Genomic DNA, 6225 nt, shown 5'->3' with positions numbered 1-6225 from the left:
CCCAGTTCACCCAGTTGTTTGCTCCTTTGGACACACTCACAGCCCAGTTCACCCAGTTTGCTCCTCTGGACACGCTCACAGCCCAGTTCACCCAGTTTGTTCACTCCTCTGGACGTGCTCACAGCCCAGTTCACCCAGTTTGCTTCTCCGGAGGCCGGCAGTGCCAGCCTGGGTGGGCAAAGCAGAGCTGGCCCTTCCTGTGCCGGGTCTTGCTGTGCAGCGTTGGGGGGGCAATCATCACCACCACCACCACCACCACCACCACCACCACCGTCACCACCACCCGGTGGCAGCGTCACCAGGGCCACCTGGCTGCAGCCCCCCCGTCACCTCCCTCTGCCCCCAGGAGTGGGGCTGGGGGAGCCGGACGGGGAGGCGGGCGGTGGGGACGGTGCAAGAGGGAGCGAAGGAAGGGGCCACCGCACCCAGGGGACCCCACTGCCCGCTGCTGTGGGCCGGGCGGGCTGCTCAGCACCCTTTTACAAAACTTCCCCTCCCGCCCGGCCCCGCTGCTCCCTGCAGCACTGCATCCCCTGGGCAGCATCTGCTGGGTCTTCTGGGCACAGCCCCAGCCCCTCTGCCCCTGCCCTGGGGGGTGCCAGGGCTCAGCCACCGTCCCCGCACCCCGCCACGTTCCTGCCTGCTGCTCCACAGCTGCCAAGCACTGCCCTGGGGGGGCTTTTTGGGTTGGTGGCCCCCCGCACCAGCTTCCCACGGGAACCCCGGGGCGAAGGAAAGCACCGGAGCGCGGGGGCATCTGCGGTCACGGGGCACGTGGGCTGGGACGGGCGGGCAGCAGCTGCCCCTGCCTCGGCGCCCCGGTCAGCACGGCGTCCACCGCTTCGGGGGGGGAGCACTGTGCGTGGTGGGGGCCCGTGCCCCTCGTTTCCATGGGCAGAAAGGTTTTCCTTCTTCCCTCCTTCAGGTTCCCCGCTGTGCCTTGCTGTGTGTCCCGTCTGCTCCCAGCCCCTCGTTTCCTTCCCTCCTGCCCCTGGTGCCGGGGGGAGCCGCAGCGGGGGAGCCCCGGGGTCGCGGCGTCCCTGCGCCGCGCTGCTCGGTGCTGGGATGCCCGTTTTTGGGGCAGCCCCATGCGTGCCCCCATACGGGGCCACGTGCACGGAGCCGTGCTGCTGCTGGCAGCCCTGCGCCCCTGCACCCCCCCCCCGCCAGGGGAGCAGCACAGCCCCCCCATGCTCTGCAGGGCGGGATCCCAGCCCTGACCCCATGCCGTCCCACAGCCCACGCTCTGTGCATCCACGGGGCCGGGTCCCAGCCGTGCCCAGCCCTGTCCTGCCACGCACACACGCAGAAATGCATGCACGCACACGCATGTTGCCCCCCCCCCCCACGCACACCCACGCACACCCACCCCTGACTTCCCCAGGAAGCCGCGGCCGCGCACGGCGCCTGCGCGCTGCTCGCAGGACCTCTGGTCCCCGGGGCCGCATTGTCCCCAGGTCGGGTGCTGCCAGCTTCCTTCCCGGCCGCTCCCCTTCCCTTGCCCGCCCCAGCTGCCTGGGGCTGGGTCCCTGTCCCCGCTCCCGGGTCACCCGCCGCTGCCACCTCGCAGCGGGCTTTGCCCAAAAAGCCTCAGCCTTTTGCCGTCCCCTTTCCTGCAGCTGCCCTGCCCCGGCAGCACGCGGCTCTTGCAGACGAAGCACTTTCACACCAGCGGGGTGCCAGATGCCCCGGCCCGGGGCTTTCCAGCACCTGCGCCCTCTCACTGAAATGTCCCTGATGATGCCAGCGCGTGTGGCCGAGCTGCTCCGGGAGCCCCGTGCGGGGCAGCAGCTCAGCCGAGGAGGCCACTAAAAATAACCCGACCTCAGCTCCTTCCTGCGGTGTCGTAACGGGGCCTGGAAAGGCCGGCACGGCTCCTGCAGCCGGCGTGGGGACATCGCTGTGGGGCTTGGGGGGGCTTCCCGGTGGGTCCTGCCATGGGGCTGGGTGAGGTGTGTCCCCGTGGGTCCCCGGTCCCCTGACTAGTCCTCCGTGGGTTCCTGGTGCCACCGGGGCACGGCAGGTGGGGGTATGGAACAGCCAAAATGTCACATATCTGTCCCTGTCTGGGTGGGCCCGATTCACATCGGGCTGCGTGCTTGGGGCACCCCATCCCTGGTCTCTGTGCTGGGTCCCCAGGACCCCTCCCCAGCCCCTCACCCCTTAATGAGTCCCTTCCCTCCGTGGGCACGTGGGGACGAATGCACTGGGATGGCAGCTGGGGGTCGGGGGCTGCAGTGGGACCTGGGGGGCTGCAGTCACGGGGACCCGCTCTTTCCCTGGGAGGAGAAACGTGGGGTTGGGAGCCCAAGGGACCCCTTCCCCCTGCCCCGAGCCGGCTGATCGGCAGCACGGGGGGGTCCGCGTGCCTCCGCCAGCCCCGCGCCGCACACTGATGTTTCAGGTCCTGATAACCGTGAGCGGAGAACAAGGACAAGCAAAATGCAAAGCGCTGTAGCAAAGCGGCCGCGGCCGGGAACACGGGCGCTGCGAGGCGTGCACGGTATCCGTAGCCCGCTCCCGGCAGCGCCGGCGCTGCCCGTAATGCGATGCAGGCGAGAGCCGTGTCGGGGACATCGACCTGACAGCAGCCACCCCGGCAAGCTGCTCGGCACGGCTCCCTCTGGGCGGCGACGTGCCCGAGCCCCCTCTCTCCCCCCTGCCCCTCGGGGCAGCCCCTCGCTGCCCTGGCACGGGGAACGGGGCACCCTGCGCGTCCCGGCCCTGCCCCTCACATCCCAGCACCCTGGGAGGATGCCTCAAAAATTCCCCTCCAAGCTGCGTTCTCTTAATTCCCCGAGCAAATGTTCCGATTTCCAAGCCCACGTTTCGTTGCCAACAGTTTTGGCAGAAACTGCCTCCTCGCCTCCAGAAATCCGAAAGAATCCCCAGATCGGAGTGTTTCAGTGCAAAGCTGCTGATGTTCACAGAACCCCACGTGCACAGGGAGCAGCTCCTCGCCCACCGGGGCTCTCAGCAGGCACAAGCCCCCTCTGGGGGTCTCACCTGCTCCTGCGCAGCCCCCTTGGGCTGCAGTTTTGGGGCTGACACGGGGCGCCGAGTTTCCTCGGTGCGTTTTGGGCAGCGGTGCTGGCAGGGGGGCCTGGAGTGAGCCTGCTGCGTGCCGAGTGCTGCTCCCCGGGAGCCACGGCTGGGGCAGGGCTCGGAGCAAAGCCCCCCGGCAGCCCCTCGCCGTGTGGGCTCCGTGCCGCGGCCCCGCTCCCCGAGGAAGGAGACTTTTGGAGTCACGTGCGCGGCAGCCCGGGGACGAGGCTGCGGTTCCCTCTTCCCCTTTCCGCCCTCCCCCCTGCCACCCACTCGTCCCCCCCCAGCCCTGTCCCCTGCAGACTGTCCCCTCCGCCCCCTGCGATGCCGCAGCTCCCCGTGAGCGGGGCTCAGCACCCTGCTGCCAGCACCAACGCTTCTGGCCCGGGGAAATCGTGGTTGCGGGTGCCTCGGCAGGGCCGTCCCTTCGGGCTGGGACAGGCTCGGTTTGCAGCGACACCGTCCCTCCCTCTGCCACAGAAGGTGCTGCCAGACCTCAGGGCAAGGGCTGGCGGTCCCCACGCATGGGGAACAAGCTCCTGGTCCTCAGGGCTCTGCCCGGGGCCTGTCCCGGTGTCACCTGGGGCTCCTCCAGCGCTGCCTCCGTGCCGGTGACCAGCCCGGCAGGGTCCGGTGCTTTTGGGCACCTCCTCAGCCCCACCACAGCCTGGCAGCAGAGCGGTGCCAGCAGGCAAGGACCCCTGTCCCCGTTACCACCCCCGTGTGCACAAACCCCACGTTTTGGCCCCGGTTTTAGGCTGAGCCAGGCTTTGGGTCCGCCCCAGGAGGGGCTGTGTTGGTGACCTGCGCTCCCCAGCCACCCCTCGCCTGGCCCGGCGGCGGCGGGGACGAGCGAGGTGCCGGCAGAGCTCCCGCAGCGCAGCGCGTGCCACATCACATCGCGTCGGACTTGATTGCTCCTCGTGTCGCAGGAATTATTTAAGTCTTTTTTCTCGTCTGTTTCTGCAGCAGCCCTGTCTGGCGCTCGAGCTAATGAAGCTTCTGGGATCGGTGACTCGCAGCGCCGAAACCGCTTCAGCCCGGCGTCTCCAAAATGTACAAGTTGGATTTGTGCATTCGAAATTGATTTTGCACTTGAAAGCCTGCTTTGCTTCTACATGTGTGCACGTCCAGATCTCCTGGAATCCAAACCCAAACACTTCTGCTCCGACAAGCCCAGCTCCCAGGGCCGGCCGAGCAGCACGCTGCTTTCAGCAGGCTGCGTGCGCCCCTAAGCAGGGGCGCATGGGGGGGCTGCTCTGCCTGCAGGGGGGCTCCCAGCCCCGCAGCAGCCCCGGTCCTCACCCCCACACACACTGTGCAGGGTCCGTCCTGCCCCTCCCCACCTCTACCCTGGCCCTGGGTCCCTTCGTCCCCAGCTCCGCAGCCCTGTCGCTGTCCCTCCCAGGGCCCCTGCACCCGCCTCCGGCTGGGGGCTCGCATCCCCCCTCCCCAGGACTGCTCAGCAGAGCCTGGCCCAGAGCCTGGGGGCCGCTGAGGGCCCCGAGCCGTCGCACCCACCCTGCTGCCAAGGAAAGCACGTCCCCGTGGGGCCCCCAGTGTCCCTGTGGGGCGCCCAGTGCCCCTCTGGCTGCAGGGGGAGGGCAGGGTCCTGGAGCTGCCCCGGCCCCCCCAGAAGGCAGCCCCATGCCCCCAGCAGCCCCGGCCCCCCGCTCTCCCTCCCCCAGGACAAACAGTGCCTGCTGACTCAGGTGCCAGCACCGTGCCGGCTGTGCCCGTGCTGCAGCCTGTCCCCCGTGGCAGAGCTGGTTGGTGTCTGTGCTCTGAGCCACTTGGGTTTTTTTGTGTTTTTCTTCCCATTTCTCCCCCCAGGACGTTCAGCGTGACTCCCGGGGGGCTCGCAGCGGGCCTTGAGCCCGTCCTGCCTGCGCTGCCTCCTCTCCCCCTGCTCCCCAAGCACCCAGCAATGGCCTGCGGGCAGACGGGCACAAGGCACATTTTTCGTGGGGAATTTCTCCCCCCCCCATTCCCAACACTGCCAGCGGGGGCTGCAGCCCCCCCCGCACGTCACTGCTGCTGATTTATGCTCGTTCTTCCCCGGTGTTTTCCTCTCTCCCTCCCGACACCTCACACCCCAAATTCCTGGGATGCCCCTGGGCAGCCCCTTATCGCTCTGGTATGCCGGCCCGTCCCGCATTCCTCTGGGGAGTAGGAGCGGGCTGCCTCCGGCCGCCCATTTCCAGGCTCCCCCTCACTTTTTGCCTGGGCAGCTTTAGGGAGCACCCAGCCCGCAGCCCAACCCTTCCCCGGGGCTGTGCACCCTCCGTCTGCACAGGGTTTGGGGTGCAGCGTCCAGCACCGTGGGAGCCCTGCTCCCCTGCAGCGTGTGAAGCAGGGACGGGGGCTCCCCCATGCCCTGTGCCCACCCTGACCCCCCACGAGCCCACGGCCAGTGGCAGGGGCAAGGAGCTGGTGCTGAGCATGGTGCCCCTTGCCCCAGCCACTTGTCCCCAGCCCTGCACCCCTAGGAGAGCACCCGCCTGGGTGCTGGTCCCCAGGCCACCACCGCTGCTCCTCTGCCCCTGTGCGCGGGGCACGGCTTTGCTGGCACAGTGCAGACTTTCACTCATTGCCTTCATTTGTTTCGGTTTCCCCTGGAGGTTCCCCTTTCCAGACGGACACCACCCTCGGGGAACATGTCTTGGGACCTGGAAAGAGGAACCGGAGGGGCTCCGGCCTGGATGCTGCCCGCTGCCCACATGAAGGCTCGGTGCCGAGCGCTCCCGCAGGCAGGCACCCTCTGCGTGCCCAGCGCCGCGCGGGGAAATCGAGCCCCGCTGCTGGGACACGGCTCAGGGGGAGCCCCTGGGTACCTGCGGCCCGGGGGGGGTCCGAAATGTCCAGAAAGGAGCCATCTCCGCTGGGGCAGGGGGATCGCAGCGCTGGGCAGCTGGGGAGGCCTTGCTCAGCCGTGGGGATGGGTTTAGGATGAGGCTGCGGCGCGGCGAGGGGCGCATCCAGCCCCAGCACTGCCCAGAGCCGGGCGAGTGGAGCCGTGGTGTGTGGGGGCTGCAGAGCCCCAGCAGAAGTGGTGAGGGAGGGCAGCAGAGGTGCAAGGAGCCCACACAGAGGGGCTGGAGCTGGGGCTGTGTGGGGGCCGCGTGGTCAGGGCTGGCTCCTCACAGAGCTCCTGGCGCTGGCTGGCCCCAGCCCAGGCGC

Source organism: Anser anser (assembly GCF_964211835.1).
Source record: "Anser anser genome assembly, chromosome: 4".
NCBI lineage: Eukaryota > Metazoa > Chordata > Aves > Anseriformes > Anatidae > Anser > Anser anser.
The sequence above is the reverse complement of the archived record's forward strand: the minus strand, read 5'-3'. Positions refer to the sequence as shown.